Source organism: Callorhinchus milii, unplaced genomic scaffold (genome assembly GCF_018977255.1).
Source record: "Callorhinchus milii isolate IMCB2004 unplaced genomic scaffold, IMCB_Cmil_1.0 Scaffold13, whole genome shotgun sequence".
In the NCBI taxonomy this organism is placed as follows: domain Eukaryota; kingdom Metazoa; phylum Chordata; class Chondrichthyes; order Chimaeriformes; family Callorhinchidae; genus Callorhinchus; species Callorhinchus milii.
Genome location: NW_024704754.1, coordinates 6110476 through 6134622, shown reverse-complemented (window position 1 = coordinate 6134622; position 24147 = coordinate 6110476).

Sequence of the window (24147 nt, the reverse complement as noted above, 5' to 3'; positions counted from 1 at the left end):
TTTTAAGGCGGGACTTGAAAAAGGGGGAGAGAGGGGACAAGGCGGAGGGATTGAGGGAGAGTGTTCCACAATATTGGGGGGTAGTGGCTGAAAGTGCGATCTCCAATGGTGGAGCGGATGGTGTGAGGGACGAGCAGGAGGCCGGTGCCAGTCAAGTGGAGGTGCCGGGTGGTGGATTGGGGAGTGAGGAGGTCGGAAAGGTAGGGAGGTGCCAGGGAGAGAATGGATTTGAACACGAGTGTGAGGATCTTCAAGTCGATCTGTTCGGTGAAGGGGAGCCAGTGGAGCCTGGGCCAGAACTGGTGAGATGTGGGTACAGAGTCGGAATCATACTTAAACTGTGTTGTGACACACACGCAAAACAGATGGAAATACAGTATCTGATGTTGGGAACAATGCTGCATTCACAGTGTACACAGGTATGAATAGATTTGTAAAAAAAACAGTGACGTGTGTTCCAAAAAAAAATCTCACTGCGCAAATGGCTGCCGTGTTTCACCCACAAAATACACAGCCAATGCACTTTACAGTAATCAATAATAACAATCTTTATCAGCACCTTATCACATCTTTGAGACGTCTCAAAGCGCTTCACAGAACATACTGTAAAGTGAATTGACTGTATATTTTGTGAGAGAAACTGTATATTCTGTGAAGAGCTTTGAGATGTCTCAATGACGTGATAATGTGCTATATCAAATGCAAGAAGTATTATTAAAAGAAAAGCGTAAAGATTCTTAGAGAAAACCCAACCCGCAGTGCAGTGTGTAACTGTTCTGATCATGACCACAGCAGCTTACGCTGGGGACCACTGTATATGACATTGCCGCAAAGCAATTACTCAATTAAGTCATAAAGCTCTCGTTTAATTTACTGTCTCTGCTCAACATCCGACCAACATCTGAGGCATCTCTTGTAATAAACCAATGGACGGATCATAACATCTACTGAGAGCAAGTTTCAAGCACAGTCAATCCACTTTAAGGTATACCCTGTGAAGCGCTTTGAGATGTCTCAACGACGTGACAAGGAGCTATTATTTACAAAAAGAGCAGATTTCTCAATGCTTTTCAAAATAAAAAGGAAAGTAGAATCACTTTCCTCTCTCTCTTCGGGTAAATGGATGATATTACTTTGGATTTTGGGGGGAATTGGATTTTTAAGTTAACATGGAAATGGAGAGCTGAACTTTCCAATATTAAATTGTAAGCTTTGTCCAATTACAACAGACGTGGATTGGCGGAATGTGAACTCTCTGTAAACTCTAATTCCAAATAGGGTTAGGGCAGCTTTATAGTCTGATTACACAAGAGTGAATAAATATTCAGGGTCTAGGGAACCAGAGAATAATGTTTGCAACTCATTTTGTCATTGAATATGTCGCCCACAAATCTACAATCAATTCACTTTACAGTATGTTCTGTGAAGCGCTTTGAGACGTCTTGAAGACGTGAAAAGCGCTATATCAAATGCAAGGATTATTATTATTATCATTGACACTTACCTTTTCCATGTCATCAACAACAAAAAGATAAGGACTGTAGTGTAATGGTTAGTACGCTCGCCCCGAAAATGACCTGGGTTTGAATCTCACACGGGGCAAAACCTTAGGGAAGTTTCCTTACTCCACATGACTGTTTCACTGTTCAGCGCCTTGGGACGTCCTCCCGATGTGAAAGGCGCTATACAAATGTAATCTTCTTGTTGTTGTTTACCCAGCAGTAGGGATCTGGTTGTTAGTTGATTGGCGGATTGCTTTCCGGGTAATAATCCTTTTTTAAAAAAAATGTGGCCATTCAATCCACGACTGTTTGTGGGACACTGCTGTGCACAATTCGCTGCCATATTTCTCTCACAAAACACACAATCAATCCATTTTCCAAAATATTCTGTGAAGCATTCTGAGACGTCTCAATGTGATAAGGCTCTATATCAAATGTAAGGATGATTATAATTCACTGAGGGACACTGAGCCAGGGCAACTTGTCAACGATAGGGCAATGACACCTTGTAATGAAGAAGAAATTTCTGCTTTCAGCACCAATGCTCAAGCAATTTCACGGGATGGTAACACCATCTCTCAGGGAAAACAATGCAGACAATGGTAAGGAAGTAAGTTAATTTTAAAAAAAACATAGTGGAAGACAATCCAGTGGAGTTGAATTCTTTTTCTAGGCTGATGCTCCAGTGTGGTGCTGGGGGGCGGGAGCGGGGGAGAGTGCCACATTGTCGGTGGCACTGTCCTGCGGATCAGACGTTAAACCGAGCTCCCCATCTGTGCCCTGTTCAGGTGGATGTTAAAGATCCCTGTGGCGCTGTTGGAAATGAGGAAGGAGTTTCTCTTTCCCGGTGTCCTGGACGACAACCTGCCCAAATAAAATTGGTTCATTCCCCTCGAGGCTGGACACTACATTTGGAGTCGTGTCCTGCAGGTGTTGTGTTGGATTCTGAAATTCCCATTGCTCTAATGGGAATCTTATGTTTGTAAGTCACGGAAGGCAATACACATAAGACACCCGTTATTCACCCTGACACCCGATACTCAATCTATGTTACATAGCAATGTTCAACTGTTTCTCGTTGGATGTTGATATAATGTTATTGACGTGATAAGGCGCTAGATCAAATGCGAGGATTATTATGCTTATTATTTGAGATCTATATCTTGAATGCGATTGTTTGGTTTAGTATAATTGTGAACAATAATTCTGCAACGAGTCTGGTTTTCCATCACAGTACAGTATTCCCTGGTGTTTGAAAGAGGAACAGTCAACATTAACATGATGTTGCAAAAGTAAACCATTAGAGACTCCTTGAGACTATTAACGGAATTGCACCTAATAATCCTTGCATTTGATATAGTGCCTTATCACGTCTTTGAGACGTCTCAAAGTGCTTCACAGAATATACTGTAAAGTGAATTGATTGTATTTTGTAGGTGAAATGCTTCCGCGTTTCGTCCACAAAATAAACAGTCAAATCAAGTTTACAATATATTCTGTGAAGTGCTTTGAGACGTCTCAACGACGTGTTAAAGCACTATATCAAATGTAACGATTACTATTGTTATTATTTAGATATATTATCAGTTTATACTGCAACGAGACCAGTTATTAATACCTCATAACCCAACATGTAATTAAATCACAAGTTAAACATTGACATAAATATAAGGCCTACAAGGCGTATATTTTGTTTTGACACACCTGTTCACACTAATCTCTCATAAAAATTCACATAATCTAAGATGTCACTTCAATGCTGTGCTGGGGGTTGTTTCTTTGTTGGAGGTGGCATCCTCTGGATGAGTTGTTAAATTGGGTTCCTGTCTGCCTGTTCAGGTGGATATTAAAGATCCCATGGCACTATTCGACAAGAGTGGGAGTTTCTCTCTCCTAGCGTCCAACCAACAATCCCCCAAATAAAATTGGTCACTCACTTGATGGCTGTTTGTGGGACATTGCTGTGTGCAATTGGGCTGCTGCATTTTTCTACAAATACACAGTAACTCCACTTTGCATTTGGTGTAGCACTTTTCATGTCAGCAGAACGCCCTGAAGCTCTTCATAGGTTCATTATTATTGTTGTGATCTGCAGTATCGCGAACAAACAGGAAAACCACAGTCACTGAACCTTCAAAACATTCTCGTGCTGGTGCCGTGTGAGGGCTGTTAGTGTTCACTCCTCATCTCTAATCTATTTGTTGATTGTGGTTAATTTGGTTGCATTTGACATAAAATACTCAATTTTTGGAAAATCTGACTCCTCTGTCCAAATCATCAAATTTGTATATTCTTGTGGACAACGAACAAGTAGTTCCTCATGGTGTTAGATGTGCACACACACTGTGAGGACGATTTTTAAAATCTTTTTCAATTACACGCTAATCACAAGAGTAAAACGAAACTAACTGGAGTGGCCTAGTCTTACTCACTGGATTATTTCACCAAAGAGTGAACTTGGTTCATTGCAAACACAAGGACAGGATAACATAGTTCAGATGGACACTCAGTTCCTCATCTCATCTGCAGAATATACTGTAATTTTACAATTTGCACAAAGTTCACTTACAAAACACACAGTCGCTATACTTCAGTAAATCCTGTGAAGCGCTTTGAGATGTCCTCACGCTGTGAATAGCCCTGCACCAAATGTAAGGATTCAAATGATTATTGGGAATCAAATGATCATTATTCAATCCATTTAGTGTCTTTGTGAAGGAACTCTCACTTTCTATTTCTCCTTCAAGATTCATCTCAAGACCCTCCTCTTCGACCGTGCCTTCGGTCACCCTCCTACCCCTACCTCCCCGCCCTCCACCCTTCCTGATCCCAACCACCAACTTGGGTGCAGATCCCTGACTGTCCAGGGTCTTGGGATGTCCTCCTGACATCAAAGGAGTTGTACAAATTAATTTGTTGTTGTTGAAAAGTCATCGAATTGAAAGATTAACTCACTTTCTTCTCTCCATAGATGCTGCCTAACCTGCTGAGTGTTCTCAGCCACTTCTGTTTTTATCTCACTTTCTATTTCTTTAATTTACAAATGTCAGTTACAAACCGAAGAATTCCTAAAACAATTGCAAAAAGAGATATTAAATATATGAAGAATAAAGGACAGCCAAAAATGATGAGAAAGGCAACAATCTCATTTAAGGGTTCTGATAGTAGTAATAATACTTTTTGCATTTGACATAATGCCTTATCCATGTCTTCGAGACGTCTCAAAGCGCTTCAAAGAATATCCTGTAAAGTGAGTTAATTGTATATTTTGTGGGTGAAACATGGCAGCCAATTGTGCACTTTATAGCCATGGATTGAGTGACCAAATTATTTATTTACTATTATCCCCTGAAAGTGATCTGCCATTCGACTAACAATCAGGTTCCTGCTCACTGCTTGGTAAACAGTGGAACAAGGAAACTTGCCTAACGTTTCGGCCTGTCCGGGAATTGAACTCGGGTCCGAATGCTCTAACCAATAAGCTACAGGACTCCACTATGATGATATGACAAGGCACAATAAAATGGGATTAGGATCTGGAAAAATATTCCCACGCATCCCTGGTTTGTTCTTATTGATGCGCTGGGAATCTGCTGTTCCTGGAACTCTCATTTTCAATCCATTTCTTGTGGCTTTTGACGCTATTGCATCAATTCGCCACAAGGGGGCGGGAAGGAGTTCAATTATGACCACATCCTCTGGGAAGAGTCAGTATACAGTATATTTTACTGAACTAACTTTTGACCTGTATCCTGGAAAAAAACACCCTGAACATTCAATTTGCTGAAATAGCATCAGTTGTTAAGCACGGATATCAACTTGCTGTCAGTCACTGTCTTCCCGCTTAACCTTCTTCATCCAAACTATTTCCAAGTGCAAAGGAAGGATTTATTGTTAAAACATTATACAGTGCAAACTCGATAATAATCCTTGCATTTGATGTAGCACCTAATCACGTTATTGAGACATCTCAAAGTGCTTCACAGAATACATTATGAAGTGGAGTGACTGTGTAACGTGTGAGCGAAACACAGCAGCCAATTTGCGCACCGCAATGTTCCACAAATAGCTATGGAGTGACTGACCAATTTTTTTTAATTTAGGGGATTGTTAGCTAGGAAACTGGGAGAGAGAAATTCCCTTCTCTTTTCTAATAGTGCCGTGGGAGATCTTTAATGTCCACCTGAACAGGCAGCGGGATCTCAGCTTAACATCTCATCTGAAGGAGATGGCACCTCCGACAATGCAACACCCCCCAGTGTTGCATTGGAGTGTCAGCGAAGACAATGTAATTCTAATTTGTGATCTGGCAGCTTGAACCCACAACGTTCTGACTCAGAGGCGAGAGTGCTACCACTGAGCCGGCTGACAGATACTGAGCCAGGCTGACAGATACTGAGCCAGGCTGACGCACATTGAATGCAAAATATTGCAGATGCTGGAAATCTGAAATAAAAACAGAAGTGGCTGGGAACACTCAGCAGGTCAGGCAGCATCTATGGAGAAAAGAAAGTGAGTCAATGTTTCAGGTCCACAACCCTTCATCAGAAGATAGTTAATACAGAGGACGACTGCAACAAATTACAGCAAGGAATTAATAAACTTGCTGAGTGGGCATTTAAATGGCAAATGCATTTCAATGTAGAAAAGTATGAGGTGGTACATTTTGGTAGAAGGAATAAGGAAGTCACAAATATCCTGGAAAATAAAACCTAAATGGGTTAAAGGAGCAAATGGATCTAGGGGTACACATACACAATTCACTAAAAGTAGCAACCCAGGTTAATAAGGCCATAAAAAAGCAAACCAGGCATTGGGGTTCATTTCTAGAGGGATAGAAATGAAAAGCAGGGAAGTTATGGTAAACTTCTGTAGAACCTTAGTTAGACCACACTTACAATACTGTGTGCACATTATAGAAGGGATGTAGAGGCACTGGAGAGGGTGCAAAGGAGATTCACAAGGATGATCCCAATACCTATCAGGAAAGGCTGAACATACTTGGGCTCTTTTCCCTTGAAAAGAGGAGGGTAAGGGGTGACCTGATAGAGGTCTTTAAAATGATGAAAGGTGTTGATAGGGTAGACATAGGGAAGATGTTTCCACTTGTGCGGGAGACCAAAACCAGGGGCCATCAATATAAAATAGTCACAAATAGATCAAATAGCGAAGTTAGAAGACATTTCTTCATACAGAGAGTAGTGGGAATGTGGAACATACCACCACAAGGAGTTGTTGAGGTAAATAGCAAAGATGTATTTAAGGGAAAGCTAAATAGGTACATGAGGGAGAAAGGAATAGAAGGTTATGCTTGAAGGCTTAGTTGAGGACGGGCAGGAGGCTCACGTGGAGCACAAACACCGGCATAGACCAGTTGGGCCGAATGGCCTGTTTCTGTGCTGTGTATAGAAAAGAACGAAGACCCACCCGTTCTAACGAAGGGCCATGGACCCAAAACGTTGACTCACTTTCCTTTCTCCATAGATGCTGCCTGACCAGCTGCATGTTCCCAGCGACTTCTGTTTTTGTGACACACTGAGCTGTGTGGTGACACACTGAGGCGGGCTGAGACACATGAGCTAGGCTGACAGACACTGAGCCGGGCTGACACACACTGAGCTAGGCTAAGATACAATGATCCGGGCTGAAACACACTGAGCCGGGCTGACACACACTGAACCAGTCTGACACACACTGAGCCGGGCTGACCCACACTGAGCCAGGCTGAGACACACTGAGCGAGGCTGCCAAGCTGACACACACTGAGCTAGGCTAAGATACAATGATCTGGGCTGAGACACACTGAGCCAGGCTAACAAACACACACTGAGCCGGGCTGACACACACTGAGCCAGGCTAACAAACACACACTGAGCCGGGCTGACACACACTGAGCCGGGCTGATACACACTTAGCCAGGCTGAGACACACTGAGCCAGGCTGACACAACCACACACTGACACACAAACACCACACACTGAGCCAGGCTAACACAAACTGAGTCAGGCTGACACACGCACACCACACACTGAGCCAGGCTGACACACACCACACACTGAGCCAGGCTGACCCACACTGAGCCGGGCTAACACACACACACCACACACTGAGCCGGGCTGACACACACTGAGCCAGGCTAACACACACACCACACACTGAGCCAGGCTGACACACACTGAGCCGGGCTGACACACACACACCACACACTGAGCCAGGCTGACACACCACACACTGAGCCAGGCTGACCCACACTGAGCCAGGCTGACACACACTGAGCCGGGCTGACACACACTGAGCCGGGCTGACACACACACACACACACTGAGCCGGGCTGACACACACTGAGCCGGGCTGACACAAACACACACACACACACACTGAGCCGGGCTGACACTTTAGAAAAGAATGCGCAAAATTTGCGGAGCAAATAGCAGATGTTTTTATTTCTTCTTCTTTTTATTTATCTTTGATCTCCTGCCTCCCTGCCATCCCTACTGATCTGGTTTGTATCCTAACTCCCAGTCCGGGGTGGGGGGGAGGAGGGGATCTCGAATCTACACTACTTCGGGAGACTGTGAACATTCGTTAAATCAAGCGCATTTTGACAACCACTGGCTGGGTTAACTGGAAATATCCACAAGATGGAGCCTTAGTGAGGCAGAGAGAGAGAGAGATTCAAAATGGACAGAAAATGGAAATGACATCTTCTCTCCCTCCTCCCTGTCCTCCTCAAAACCCCCAAAATAAAATATTCTATACATTTAGCGGCTCCCATACCTCGATCTGACACAAGGGTCGCTTTTTTATGCGTTGCTGTGATTGCAAGATCTTCAATGAGAGATGAGGAGAGAAGGAAAGAGAGAGATGTATAGAGAGAGAGAGATGGTTAGATGGAGAGAGAGCGAGATGGAGAGAGATAGACGGAGAAAGAGAGGAAAGAGAGTTTGTTTCCAGCCTCCACTGTGTCCCAGGGCCAGAGTGATTTCGGAATGAACTGAGATTTATTTCATTAACTCATTCACTTGGGGGAGAATCTCTTGTCCACGTTAACACATCAAACCCTCTTGCAAAGGATCAGAGAAATGTTCACTTCTCTCTACAGAGCCTGAGTGAGATTTATTTGACCTAAAACTCTGTTGTGTGTGTGTGGGGGGGTGGGGAGGGCGGGAAGAGAACCTTAGTTGCAAAGATTTAACATGGGAAAATTGTCACCTGCCTAATGATTATCGGCAAGAAATGATGATGATAATAATAATCATCCCTGCATTTGATATAGCACCTTATCACATCATTGAGACGTTTCAAAGCGCTTCACAAAATATATTGTAATGTGAAGTGACTGTGTATTTTGTGGACGAAACATGGCAGCTTAGACTAGATGATTCCAGGTCCGAGCGTGGAGTTTGAACCCACAACCTTCTGACTCGGAGGCGAGAGCACTACCACTGTGCCAGGGTGACGCACAATCTACACCACAATCACACCCTCTGTGTTTGATGGTGGGGTGTCCTTATTTATAACATCCCTTGCACAAAACCTCCAGGAGTCATGGGCAGAGAATGGTGTGTGTGTGATGGAGTGGGCTGCCGATTCACAACTTACCAGCACTCCACCGGTCAATTTTGCAGTAAATCCTCTCCATCCAGCTTGGGTGGGCTTAAATCAGGCAAAATGCAACGTTGTGCCAGAACAAATAGATTTCGAATTCCCAACAGCACTTGACCCAAGGCTTGACAATTTCTTTTTAGTTTGGAGAAAAATAGGCCATTGGTTGTCAGTAAACCAAAGGTACAGGGGTGCAACATTGAACAATATTTTTTGGTCATTCAATTCACAACTGTTTGTGGGACGCTGCTGTGTGAAATTGGCTGCCACGTTTCGCCCACCAATTATACAGTCAATTTACTTTACAGTATATTTTGTGAAGTGCTTTGAGACATTTTGAAGGTGTGATAAGGTGCTATATCAAAGGCAAGGACTTTTATTTTTATTATTATTATAATATGTTCATTACTGAATTGACATCTCAGCCAGGGAGATAATAACAAACCTCGCATTTGATACAGGGCACTTCATAGAATTTTATACTGTAAAGCACAGCGAATATATATTTAGGTCCGCAAAATTTATCCAGCAGCCAATTTGTACACAGTAATGTCCCACAAACAGCCATGAAGTGATTGGCCATTTTTTTTGTATATTAGCTGGGTGGGGGGATTGTTGGATAGCAGGACATTGGGAGAACCTCCATTCTCTCTTTGATTAGTGCCATAATATTATTTAACATCTACCTGAACAAGAACTGACATGGGGGTTTGAACCCACAACCTTCTGATTTGGAGAGAAGTGTGTGCTACCAACTGTGACACCAACTGAGCCAGGCTGACACCTTTATACCTACAGGAAAGGAGAATTATATGTTGTTAGATAAGCATCGTTAAGGAGAGTTTAAGCATTTATATGTTTCTAATTCTCCGAGATGACAGCTTGGGTCTCATCCTATGTTTGCAGATGCAAACAATGAATTTAGACCCACTATTGTGTACCTTTGTGAAGCTTTATTGAATGTGTTTGAATTCAAATTTCAGTCAAATGGAAGCCCATTAAAAGGAAAAAGGTCGTTAATTCAACAGAATTTTATTTGGATTCATGAATGAAGTTTAACATTTCAGCAGTAATTACTAATTTGAGCACAATATCTTGTTACCCATTAGTCCTGATTTGATCAGAGTTATGTTTTTTTAATCGGACTGGAAGTATTTATACAATCAAAAGTTTGCTTGAGAATTGTTTTTCGTTTAAAAAAAAGTGCCATGTAATACTGCCATACTTTATATGTTCATCAAAGAAACAGAAAGAATATTTTTCTGAAGCACTCTTTCATACAATACTTTAATAATATATAATAATAACGCTTGCATTTAACGTTTGTCTTCAAGATGTCTCAAAGCGCTTCACAGAATATACTGTAAGTTAATTAACTATATTTTGAGAGTGAAATGCAGCAGTCAGTTGCGCACAGCAGTGTCCCACAAACAATCGTTGATTAAGTGAACAAAATTATTATTTAAGAAAAATATATTTTTAATAATTTCCCTTGTGTAAAAAAAATACCTTTTGAATATTTTAAAGACGTGTTTGACATACATCCACTTAGGCAGCTAGAAGTCAAAACTATATTATTGCTTTGATCCGTAATGAAGTACAATAAACCTCAAATAAGTTGTATAGGTTAGGACTATACATTTAATATGACTTATGCGAAGTATGAGTTATGTGAAACAGGCAGAAAGCGTATCATATATGACTTATGTAAAGTTATGTATAAATCAGATTTTATATGACTGACACATAACAAATACACAAGTACTGTATATTACTTTTTAGTAATAGTCCATACTACGCTGTACCTCTATGGGCTCTGTTACTTTGATTCTAGTGTTTGTTTTTTTGTGACTCAGTACTTAAGACAGTTTTTTTGACATTGCTTTTGGTCATTCCCCCGCCAACCGTTCCCCCGCTCCTAGTACCCCTCGAGAGGTGTCAAGCGCTTTATGAGACGTCCTCCCTCCGTAAAAGGTGCCGCATAAATGTGGATTGGATTTACAGTCTCTTTTCCCTTGAACCATGACAAATACTGCCCAAGCAATATCAGAAAGAAACTACAGTAAAATGCCCATAAATCTGGTCTGTATAAATCGTATAATCACCTGAGTCATACATCTGTTCAAGTGCGGTTCAAGAATTTATATTCTATGCAAGTTCGACATAATCATACTTTGCATAAAATGTATGGTCCCAACTGATAGAACTTATGTGGGGTTTCTCTTATTAGAAGCAACAACAACAAAATGACATTTGTAGAGCGCCTTCCAATACTCGATTGCCAAAGTTTCCTGTTTAAAACCTCCAGTAATATTAAAGATTTGTTCCTATGTATGTTTGGGTGTGCAGCTCTGCCACATTGATTGTTCACACCTGTCTCCACTCCCTTTCTATTGTGAACAACTGAGAAACTATTAGCTTCTGATGAGGGTGATGCAGTACTCTTTCCCTCTCTATTTAATTGATGACATTTCACTCCAACAGAAGTGTTGACAGGTGAATCCCCTGCCCCCTCCCGTAATAGTCAACTGTAAAAAGAATGTCAATATGAAAGACATTCAATAAAATCAAATTTCTTTGTATAATAAAAATAATAATCCTTGCATTTGATATAGCTCCGTATCTCGTCTTTGAGAGCGCGTCTCAAAGCATGTCACGGGATATACTGTAAAGTGAATTGACCGTATATTTTGTGGTCAAAATGTATAAGAGAACAAATTACTGTACGTCAAAAAACAATGTACCACTGCCATTTGGGGACCCAACACTTCAAAAAAAAGTTTTTTTTTAAAAAGTGAAAACATCTTTTTTAGAATTTTTTTTCTTAAATTGTCATTTGTCACCGTTTCACATCTGATTGGCTACAACAACAACAGGGACTTATATAGCGCTCTCCACACAGGGTAGCGACTCAGAGCGCTTTTTAGAGTTCCACTGGTGTTGGTTGTACTTTGACCATTTATAATAATGATAATCTTTGCATCACATTGCACTCCCTCTGTTCATTATTTAAGCGTTTTTTTTTCTACATTTAAAAAAAAGTCCATTCGTAATTTGTTTCAGATGAATTAGGAAAGAAAAACGTGCCCTTTAGCTGTCGGTTATCTCCACAAAGACAGTGAAGGGCAGAAGGCGACACAGTCTGATTGAGGTGTCAGCAAATGTGAGGTCCAATTCCCCAATTTTTTTCATTTTTTTTCCAGTTTAGATTTTGAATCGATTTTTTTTTCATTGACAAAAAAACCCCCACAAGGGCTGTGCATGTTCATAAGGAACTTTTTATTGCAGACAATTGTGTAACTTAGTGGAGAGGAGACAGACATACAGACAGACGCACAGCTCCTCAAAGAAAGACTACAGTAAACGTTTGAAGAGTTCCGTCTACAACTATGTCCCAAACGCCAGTAATATTTTTTGTGGTAATTTGTACTCGTGCACATAAAGAAATGCAGTGTTGTTGCACTTTCCCAAGTGATGCAAATAGGATAACAGTGTCAACGCTCACATTAGTAAAGGGACTAACAGCGGAATGCGCAAACTAAGCGCTCCCTCGACATTCCTGGTGTACATAAGCTCTTTAAACCTTAAAGAGCAAATGATTTGCAACGGAAACTTCTCTCGGGGACCAGTTAAGTTCTCTGCACAAACAAACAAACAAACCAACAAAACATTACTCCAGGTTCAAGTTTTTCAAAAAAAAGAAAAACAAACAAACGAACTGATTCCCATTTGCCTGATGTGAGATCGCCCCTCGTGATAGTCTGTCTGTACAGAACTGCTCAGGAGCTCTTCTTGACTGAGAGGGAAATACAGTACATATTAAACCTCTATAACTACTACACCACCAGAGTCCTGGACTGTATCTCCTGACGACGCCGGAATCTCACACCAGTTACCAATCCACTGCTCTCTCTCTCTCTCTGTTCTCACTTCACATTCCCCCTCTCTGATCCCAGTGTCATTCACAGAATCAAATCTCTCTCTCTCTATCTCTCCCTCCGTCTCTCTATCCGCGCCCTCTCTCTCCATCTCCCCCCTCTCTCCATCTCCCCATCTCCCCCCTCTCTCCATCTCCCCCTCTCTCCATCTCCCCCTCTCTCTCCATCTCCCCCTCTCTCCATCTCCCCCCCTCTCTCCATCTCCCCCCTCTCTCCATCTCCCCCATCTCCCCCCTCTCTCCATCTCCCCCCTCTCTCCATCTCCCCCCTCTCCATCTCCCCCTCTCCCTCTCTCCATCTCCCCCCTCCTCCATCTCCCCCCTCTCTCCATCTCCCCCATCTCCCCCCTCTCTCCATCTCCCCCCTCTCTCCATCTCCCCCCTCTCTCCATCTCCCCTCTCTCCATCTCCCCCCTCTCTCCATCTCCCCCCTCTCTCCATCTCCCCCTCCTCCATCTCCCCCCTCACTCCATCTCCCCCCTCCTCCATCTCCCCCCTCACTCCATCTCCCCCCTCTCTCCATCTCCCCCCTCTCTCCATCTCCCCCCTCTCCCCCTCTCTCCATCTCCCCCCTCTCTCCATCTCCTCAATCTCCCTCTCTCCATCTCCCCCCTCTCTCCATCTCCCCCCTCTCTCCATCTCCCCCCTCTCTCCATCTCCTCCATCTCCCCTCTCTCCATCTCCCCCCTCTCTCCATCTCCCCCCTCTCTCCATCTCCCCCCTCTCTCCATCTCCCCCCTCACTCCATCTCCCCCTCTCTCTCCATCTCCCCCCTCTCTCTCCATCTCCCCCTCCTCTCTCCATCTCCCCCCCCCTCTCTCCATCTCCCCCCTCTCTCCATCTCCCCCCTCTCTCCATCTCCCCCCTCTCCATCTCCCATCTCCCCTCTCTCCATCTCCCCCCTCTCTCCATCTCCCCCCTCTCTCCATCTCCCCCTCTCTCCATCTCCCCCCCTCCATCTCCCCCTCTCCATCTCCCCCCTCTCTCCATCTCCCCCTCCTCCATCTCCCCCCTCTCTCCATCTCCCCCCTCTCTCATCTCCCCCTCTCTCCATCTCCCCCCTCTCTCCATCTCCCCCCTCTCTCCATCTCCCCCTCTCTCTCCATCTCCCCCTCACTCCATCTCCCCCCTCTCCCCCCTCTCTCCATCTCCCCCTCTCCCTCTCTCCATCTCCCCCCTCTCTCCATCTCCCCCCTCTCTCCATCTCCCCCCTCTCCTCCTCTCTCCATCTCCCCCCTCTCCCCTCTCTCCATCTCCCCCTCTCCCCCTCTCTCCATCTCCCCCCTCTCCCCCTCTCTCCATCTCCCCCTCTTTCCAACAACTCCTGTTCAAACCCTCTGTACAAACGGAGACTTAAGTTTTTAGAAATAGAAAGATTTTAAAACGATTTACCCCCTGTGCCCCCCCCCCTGTACCCCCCTCCCCCTGTGCCCCCCCCCTCCCCCCTGTGCCCCCTCCCCCCCCCCCCCCCCCCCCCCCTGTGCCCCCGCCCCCCCCACTGCAGAATTACACGACAAACCTTTTCTGGAGAGTAGAGGATGAGAATCATTACCCAAACAGTAGACTCTGCACTTCACCGCTTCCATTCCGGAGTACTGAACATTTCATGCGAACGAATTTATAGGCAAACGGTCTCTGACTGAAATTTCCGCTTTGGGCAAAACTGTGTCTCCATTCGATGTTCCTCACTTTGAAACCGTTAAAGAAAAATGTGTAAACAGTGAAATCTTCAGAGCTCTCAATGAGAGAAGGTTTAAGGAAACCGATCTCCAGTTAACTGTAAGTGTAATTGTAACTGTAAGTGTAATTCCCACAAAGAAAGCCCTGTTTCCCAGAATAAGGCAATAACAACATAAAGTGCACATTTCCTGCTGTTCCCTCCACAGTGTCCAGTCCTGTGTTGCTGTCCGAGCCATTTGATCTGAGGGTAATTATTCCACACCACGTTTTTAAAAAAATTACACATTTTTACAATAAAATTCCACCAAAGATCCAGTTTACTCATTCTACTCGAATTTCGTACTTATTTATCCGCCAACGCTCTCCCCTTTGGTATCGATCTGTATTGGAAATCAATCTGATGCCTTGAACGGATTAAATGCAATTCATTTATTTTTACACTTCCTATAAATATTTTCCCCCCTAATGTTTTTTGGGGCTGTTTTAACTGCGCCGATTTTTTCCCCCATCTATAAAATTATATTTTACTTAGGTTTCACTTTTCCTTCCTTCCTTCCTTCCTTCCTTCCTTCCTTCCTTCCTTCCTTCCTTCCTTCCTTCCTTCCTTCCTTCCTTCCTTCCTTCCTTCCTTCCTTCCTTCCTTCCTTCATGAATTGATAAATATTCTTATGTTAAATTCTCCTCTTTAGGGATTTCTGGGGTTTCAGGATAAAGCGATCAGGACTATGAGAGTCCATCAGTCGCACAACAACACATCACAACAGCAGAACATGTGTCAGACATCCCCAGAACACCACCGATCACATCACCGAGAGAGAGAGAGAGAGAGAGAGGGCAGAGAGAGAGTCACTACACTTACGATTTAGTAACATTCCGGGGCAGTGTGGCGAGATATTAAACTTTACGGTTTCTCACTCATTCTGAACGAACTGTTTTCCTGTTAACACAGTGCCATCAGTTTAATCCAAACCTCACAAATGCCTTCACACAATCGACACACACACATACAGACATACACACACACACACACATACACACATACACACACACACACATACACACACACATACAGACACACACACACATACAGACACACACACACATACAGACACACACACACACAGACACACATACACACAGACACACATACAGACACACACACACATACAGACACATACAGACACACACACACATACAGACACACACACACATACACACACACAGACACATACACACACACATACAGACACACACACACATACACACATACAGACACACACACATACACACATACAGACACACACACAGACACACACACACATTGAGTACGTCCTATTTATTTGCGATGACTGTATATAAACAATCAATACCAAACGGGAGGCGATGGAGACTGTATTCCAGACAACGCGATTGGCTTTGATAACACACGATTTGCAACTTCCACACACGAGAGAAAAAAAATCTACACCCAGACCTGCGGTCAGAAATTTCACGCAAGTCTATATGTGTATATATATATATATATATATAGATAGGTATATATAGACAGATATAAAAACAAATCACCAGATAACAGCTGCAACGTCGGGTCTTGAACAAAAAGTTAATTGTTGGAAGGATGAATGAGTGGGAACTTCCATTTCTTCGTAACACAGTTTTGCACATAGAGCATTATTCCAAACACAGGCGACACACAGTGTTGACAGTTATCTGCTTCTGACAGACAGACAGACACAGACAGACAGACAGACAGATCAGGAGATCTATCTTTAGCAAAACGACAACACTCCAAATCGACGCCTCTTTCTGCCCAAACACTCTTTTATGCAAAAATCAAAGCTTGTTTTTCACTGTCCGTTATTTCGTTGCTCAGTCGGGTGTCTGACAACATGTGGACATCGATCCCCATACTTATGGCATCCAAACCAAACTAAGAATTCCATGCAGCCCACCCACCAAAAAAAAACTTCTCACAGAATGAGCAACACTTTTTTTTCTGGCGACTTGTACCTCTTTGTGTATTTGACCATCAGTATTATCCGCCAATTGTTCCCAAATGCCAACCTTTTGGTTGGAGAGAAGTAGTTTCCCCCCAAAGAACCAACACAATTCCCTTCTAAACTCTTTGTCAGCAATCAAATATAAGAGGTTTCAAACGGGAGGAGATCTAATCGTTTGCTGACCAGTTCCTTGTCACCTCTTTTGGTCAGTTTCTCACTTTCCTCATCACCTCTCCCCCACCCCAACCACCCCTATCAAATAATCTTAATAATAATAATCCTTGCATTCATTGAGACGTCTTAAGGCACTTTACACAATATACTGTAAAGTGAATTGACTGCATTTTGTAGGCGGAACTTTACCTCGAAAGTAACGTTTCTTGAGTGTCTCGAGTGATGGGGGATGTGGCGCTGAAATTAAAACTGCATTCTCATCCATGAAGCATGCTTACAAATATTATCTATTTATCTGCATACTGTATAAATATATAATAATAATCCTTGCATTTGATATAGCGCTTTTCACGTCTTTTAGACGCCTCAAAGCGCTTCACAGAATATACTGTAAAGTGAATTGACTGTATATTTGTGGGTGAACGCCACAATATATATATATTTGCAATATATATATTTGCAAAGGAGAAGATGGGAGCACAGGAGGTCCCATACCTTCGACTGTGCTGTATGAAGAGCTGATTTACTAGTGAAGCTGGTTTGATTGGATATTTTAATATGTAGTGTTGGCAGCACTGTTTCAACCATATAACATTTAGCATTGTGGTCATCTCACCCTTTTGAAGAGTTTTTTTGGTGTGGCAGCTTGGGAGCATGGACAACCTAGTGAACTAGCATGTCAATTAGCGTGGTTTTTTTGTGTAGGGAGGGGGTTTTGGTGTTGGAAATCATTAACCCCTTCACGTCTAGCAAGGCCGTTAAGAATAAGCACCAGTTCCAAGATCCAAGGCCAGGTGAACTCCTCTTGCAGGATTTGGTGTAAGGGCCATCACAAGCTGTGATGGAGCAAATCTCCACATTTGTAACAAGCCAATGTTCTCTTTGAATTGAACCATCTTCTGGACATGTCAAAGTAGCAAATTCACAAGGTGGCAGCTTCTTTAAGGACATTTCTGAAATTGATAATGTCTGCATATACTTTCCATGTCATATTCTTTTTATACTAAAAAAGGTAGAATTATCACTGGAATATAATAATGCAGCCATGCAATTCTGTAGATGTTTCTTCTCTCTCTGAAAGGAAGAGTGACTGGCTTTGGTCTCCAGGGGAATGGTTCATTTGAAAAAACAAAGGCACTTTCTTGACAATATCCTCCACAACCTAAGGTGCTTTTAAGCGCTCTACCACGCATAAGGAGTGCTACAATAAATGCAAGCTGCTAATCATGTAGCACTCTGGAAAAAGATGATCACAGACAGGACACTTGTCCTAAGAAAGAGGATCTACTAAATCCATATGATAGTGACTGAAAGTAGCAAGACTGCTTCAGTCACCAGCCCTGTAGACTGTCCTCATTAACATTAAAGATTGACCAACAAAGTAGATCTGTAGGAATGTCCTATTCCCTTATTTTCTAAAACTATAGGATGGTAATAAATAATGTAACTCCTATATAGTATGAATATACCATAAATGTTGCTTGATGTAACAACTTAAGACACAGTGCTGTAATCTAATAATAATCCAACAACAAGTTGCACTTATATAGCGCCCTCCATGCATGGCAGCGTCTCAGAGCGCTTAACAGTGGCGGAGCCTGACTCCGAGCCGGGTGGAGGGGGGAGGTGGCCGTAAGCACTGTCGAACAGGAAAGTTTTCAGGTGGGACTTGAAAGAGGGGAGAAAGGGAGCAAGGCGGAGGGATTGAGTGAGAGTGTTCCAAAGTTTTGGGGTGTAGAGGCTGAAAGCACGACCTCCGATGGTGGGGCGGAGGGCGCGAGGGACGAGCAAGAGGCCGGTGCCAGTCGAGCGGAGGCGCCGGGTGGTAGAGTAGGGAGTGAGGAGGTCGGAGAGCTAGGGAGTTGCCAGGGAATGAATGGATTTGAACATGAGTGAGGATCTTGAAGTCGATATCAAATCCCTGCATTTGATATACCTAGCACGTTATCACTTCTTCGAGATGTCTCAATACACTTTGCAGAATATACTTTAAATTTTGTACATTTTACAATTTTAAAGATTGTATATTTTGTGAACGAAACACAACCACACTAAGAACCTACTAGAAGCTATTCTCCAACTTAGATTTATGCAGAAGTGGCAAGAGAGTTGAAACTATAATTTCCTAATGTCTACAGAAGGTCAGAAGCTTCCCTAGTCATCACGCCATTACGTATGGCTGGTCATTTACCAGTTCTTGGAGCATACAATCCAGTGTATTTGAGCCAAGTGCTGAAAAGTACAATTTTCTCTAAAAATACCAAATTTTTGAGTGCGTGTGAATGGTTTAAGAAAATGCAAACACATATTGAAACCTATATAATAATAATAATCCTTGCATTTGATATAGCGCTTTTCACGTCGGGAGGACTTCCCAAGGCGCTGGATAATCAGGAATTTTGACCCGAGCTGGGCAGTTGGGTCAGGAGGGGTGGAGAAGCAACGGGAAAACAAAGATGTCACATAACATCCATTCTTTTGTCATGGGGGGAGGAAGCATTAGTCTAGGAGACAGCAACATGGGCAAGAGGTCTCCACTTTTAAATAGAAAAANCTTTATAAAAAGCATTGTAGGGTGTGTTATAATAGTTAGAGGTTAGAAAATAACTGCATGGAATCATTCTTTGCATGAACTACATCGTTTGCAATTTTCCCAAACTACTGCATTTGATGCACAGCCCAGCAGGTCACAAAGTTGTATGGTTTTATAACTGGGAATGATGCATTCTTTCCTATTGAATGGACAAACATTTGAATGGATTTGCTGTCCACTGGAGGAAAGAACTTTGACAGTGTATATCCATACCAGGGTTTGTAACTCAAGTACAAAATTGTGATCTACTTCTTTAACCCCTAAATGAGTTTAAGACATGCATATCTTTTTCCACTGATTCAAAAGGCTTTTAATCCAGCAGCTTTACATTCCGCTAAATCCAGTTATATAGCTTCAGAGTCATGTTATATTGAATTTATAATCTTATGCGATAATACCGGACTTCGCTCTTTGCAGGGAATCTTTGCATATTCCTGCTGTTTTTTTTGTTGGGGACACACACATACACACACCTTTGCTGCTTACACCTTCACTCACCAGGAGTTTAATCTTCAGTACTGGAACTGCAGTCCACACCTAAAACGAAGCACAAAACACTCAAGAGGATTATGAAACGCATGGCCACCTTATTAGCTGTGGGGCTAATGAAGACAGGCTCCATATTTTATGAACAGGAATAATGCATCAGACTGTCCCACAGATTGACATCTTTCTCTCTTTCTTGCCCCCAAAACCTGAGAAGTCTTGGGTAGTACAGGATCACAGAGCATCTGACATATGCTTCCATTAACTTTGTTCAGGAGGGTCTTATTCAGAAGGAGAACTTGTAATCTTGGGCCTGATCAACACATGACTCCAAATAGGTTTTGCAGTCTTTCTCTGGGATTAGAGCTAAGCCGTTTAGGAGTGAAATCAAGGAGTATTTGTTTTTAAAAAAATTTCAAGGGTAGTGAAAATCTGGAACTCTCTCTCCCAGAAAGCTGTGGATGCTGGATGCATTCAAATTTCCAAGATTGAGATGAATAGAATTTTGTTAGGTAAAGGTATCAAGGGATATGGAGAAAAGGAAGGTATTTGGAGTTGAGGTACAGATCAGCCATGATCTACTAGAATTGCAGAATAGGCTCGAGGTGCTGAATGGCCTACTCCCTGCCTACGGACATAAGGAAGGTCGGAGCCTTCTGCATAATCACCATCCTCCATCTATGAGGAACCTCTTGCTTGAAGCTCACAGACATGAAAACCTTTGCTCTAAAAAGTTGGCAAATGAGTACGACTCTCCTGTAAAATTCTCCATCACAGGACTTTTCGCAGTGTCTCCATTACACATGCCGTCTTCAATTGTTGTTCTGACCTAACTAACACAAGCCTTGAGTTTATACCTCTGCTTCCAAAATGTCATTGGAACTATCCTTGGATGATTCTCCAATTCAGTCATGTTCATCAGGTTGGGTAAATGCTGGTTGAATCTGCTTCATTGGTCTACCGACATACAAATCTCAAGGAGTTTTCTGACTCAGATAATTTTAGAACCTTCTAATTTGGGAAGGGAAGAGGATGATGGTGATGATACACAGTCCCATCGTCTCTCTCCCCTCCTTGCCTCCTTCAAGGCCCATCTCTTCGACTGTGCCTTCGGCTACCCTCCTACCCCTACCTTCCCTGCCCTCCACCCCTCCTGATCCCAGCCCCCGGCTCAGGTCCAAATCTCTGACTGTCCAGTGCCTTGGGGCATCCTCCCGACATGAAAGGTGCTATACAAATGTAATTTGCTGTTATTGTTGTTGGTGTCTGTCTTTTGACATCATACTTCAATACCTCCTGGGAAGATCTCCTTTGACAGGATTCAGGCTGGAACAACATCAGTTTTGGGGTGTGTGTGTTCTTTTACTGAAATTCATTGAGGAAGATGCATCCTTCTGTTAAACCGTCAACAGTATCATAGGATCTTAATGCAAAAACTTATAAATGGTATATTCCTTTTCAATTGTCAATTCACATTTGGCCTTTATAATCCACTTTATAAGAAGAGTATATTTCACCACATAGAATACTTGGAATACTATATCAATAAAACCAAAAATTATCCCCATCATTTGACAAATCACCTCGCCCCCACCCCTGCCTCCTTCAAGATTGTCTCAAGATCCTCTTCTTCAACCGTGCCTTCGGTCACCCTCCTACCCCTACCCTCCCTGCCCTTCACCTCTCCTGATTCCAACCACCAGCTCTGGTGTGGATCCCTGACTGTCCAGCGCCTTGGGACGTCCTCCTGACGTGAAAGGCACCACACAAATGTAATTTGTTGTTGTTGTTGTTGTTTTGCGCACTGTTGTCACCATTTGACAGAATGGTCAGGGGAAGAGGTGGTCAGATAGACATCAGCATGAGTTTCAAAGGAAGAAACAAAATTCAACATAAACACGCCTTGAAAAGGCACAATCAGAAACATTAATTCTACTAGAGTTCCTTTGCATTTACTGAATTTACTACTATTCTTTCACAAAGTTGCTGATCTGCAGTTTTCAGGCTGCACTTGCCAACCTCAGAAATCATTTATCAGTGCTGTCAAATCTCTATTCTCAACAAACACAATTAAGGCTTTTGGACATTATTTTTCTGCAGGTCATGTGTACATTTAACTTGAATCCACACTCTTGGCATTGGAGGGTGTACACTGAAGGGCAACTTGATTGATGGTTGGAATGAGGCACCAAGATTATGAGGCGAGTCTAAAGAACATAGGAAACTCTAGACGAAAAAAGACCAAGATCCATCTAGTTTGCCTTCCACCTTCCTGGCAGTCTCATGCACATATGTCCTGAACTACCTGTGTACTATATCCCATAATGTTATTCCCTAAAAGAAAACTATCCAATCTGTGTTTGAAAGAATCAACACTTCTTGCTACAACCGTCTCCCTGGGGAACAGGTTCACTATTCGCTCACTGAATCCTAAAGAAGCTGGGAATGTACAGATGAAAGAAGAGAAAGCTCATGAGAGATCTTATTGAAGATCCTAAACGTTATTGATCAATTAAACCCCAATAAAATGTTTAACACGGTCAAAAAATTAAAACAAGGACTCAGTGAGAAGAAGATTCAGACTTAGTTACTTTTCATAAAGAAAGGTGAATATGTGAAATAGACCGTTCAGGGAGGCAACTGAGGAAGATTACGTCAGCAAATTCGAGAGGGAATTGGATTAGGAATTAGGGACATGGAACAGAGCAGTGTAAGATTATGGATTCCCGTGATCTTTTCCGACTTGTATATTCCTATATAAAATCAATGATTCAATCATCTATCATCTGCTCAACATTATCAAGTGATTGAGAACCTGGTGAGTCAACCGGTACACGTGTGCTTTGTCCTATCAGGTAGAACTCTCCAACACAACTATATCCTCCTTACTTTTGGTAACCAACATAAAAACTGTGCAGTTAAAATAGAATCAGATTTAATAATGCATCAAACTTACTGTAATTGGACAACCAAGGAATCACATTAATTTGTCCAAAGATAAACCTCAGCATACAGTTAATGTTCGATGCACTAATCACGTCTCTTGCCATATGTGTGACCAGAGGGATATCAATCATTTCAAATATGACTATCCTTTCCTGGAAACGAGGCACATACTAGGTCTAAGGATTGAGAAATATTCTGAACTGATACTCTAACCACCACCAGATAAGTGAAAACACATTCTGCTTGATCTGTGGGCACCTCCTGTACACTGCTGTCTGTGGGACATTGTTATGCATAAATTGTCTGCTGCATTTGCCCACACATACACAGTCAATTCACTTTGCAGTAAAGTCCTCTGAAGCATTCTGATATATTTTAACAATGTGAGAAGGTGCTGTCTCAAAAGCAAGTATTATTATTATATATAAAGTAAAATTATTAATAGGAATCACTGGAGTCCATTGTCCTACCATAATCATCCTTAAGGCATGGCTTACCACACTTCAGATATCCCATCCTGATTTTTAAGGCGGGAAGAGAAATTGTGCTATAATCCTAAAATAAGTGGAGAACAGAGAAAAATAAATCAGAATATGGTCATTATTCTTTAAGCGCAGTTTGTCAGCATACCTCCTGCATGTTTTATAACTAATTTAGTTAATTTAGTAATAATTTAGTTATTACTGCATTTAAACTAAAAGTCTTGCTTTCGTATGTACCCAAATGTTTTTTCATATCCAACGCCCAAACCTTAAAGACCAAAGCCATATGTTGTCTTTCTCATCTCAACTTACTCTCAATGCTAGGTATGCTTAAACATTGTACTACTACGATGCCCCTTTACTCTGAAGTGTCTACAGTTCATTACCCCATCATGCAGACACACAATGGGAATATGTAGTATGGTACTTTAAATCAGCGCTTTGGGACGTCCTCCCTACGTGAAAGGCGCTATACAAATGTCATTTGTTGTTATTGTCTAAAGTACTCAAAAGTTTTTAATCCTTGGTTTGATGGGAGTAGAAAGCCTGTGTCCATGCCAAAGAGATCGACGAGAAGGTGCCCAGGTACATGATGTGTTCCTATATGAATATTAAACAGAGCTCTGCTGGCTATAATCTTTCGACCCAATATCATAGAACTCATATCAATACAAAACAACTTGTAACTGGAAAGCCAAATAACCATGAATGGTGAAACCCAACTTGGTTTAAATTTCAGGGT